The sequence below is a fragment of the Eutrema salsugineum genome, unplaced genomic scaffold (genome assembly GCF_000478725.1).
Source record: "Eutrema salsugineum unplaced genomic scaffold, Eutsalg1_0 scaffold_4, whole genome shotgun sequence".
NCBI lineage: Eukaryota > Viridiplantae > Streptophyta > Magnoliopsida > Brassicales > Brassicaceae > Eutrema > Eutrema salsugineum.
Window position 1 is genome coordinate 6,327,310 of NW_006256686.1, and position 631 is coordinate 6,327,940.

The 631-nt window shown below is 40.3% G+C and overlaps 1 non-coding gene across 1 annotated transcript; it reads right to left on the reverse strand.

Moving 5' to 3' along the window:
* Positions 1-277: 277 nt before the first annotated feature.
* Positions 278-382, reverse strand: LOC112084935. Its single transcript, XR_002898588.1, has one exon. It is a non-coding gene; the product is annotated as a small nucleolar RNA R71 (small nucleolar RNA).
* Positions 383-631: the final 249 nt, after the last annotated feature.

Here is a 631-nt window from a genome sequence, read left to right on the forward strand (position 1 = left end):
TCAAGCCTCAAATCATCTCATTGGTGAAACAAAACCAATTCCATGGAGTTCCATCTGAACACCCAATGGACCATATCGAGCTCTTTGAAGAAATCTGCAGCATGATGAGAACAAATCAAGTTCCAGCAGACTATTTAAAGTGTATGTTGTTCCCTTTTTCATTAGCAGACAAAGCTCACCGTTGGTTGAAATCTTTGCCTGCAGCATCGATTACTAATTGGGAAGAGTGTAAAACTGCTTTCCTGAATCACTTCTATACTAAGTCAAGGTCGAACTTATTGAGAATAAAGATCTCAAGCTTTCAACAAGGACCAACTGTATCTTTCTATGAAACCTAGGAACATTTTAAGGAGTATGAACGTGATTGCCCTCACCATGGATTTCATGGATCAAGCCTGCTGAGAACATTTTACCGAGGTTTGCAACCAAAATACAAACTTTCACTTGATACAGCTAGCAATGGAGATTTTGGACAAAAGACGATAACACAAGGGAGAGCCCTCATCGAAAATTTGGCTCAAGCCAATAGCAATGATTGTCTTGAATACGATCGCTTGACGAAGCAAACCGGAACAGACAAAAAGGAGATAACCGAGTTGAAGAACATGATGAGCCAGCTTCTGAAGAGCAA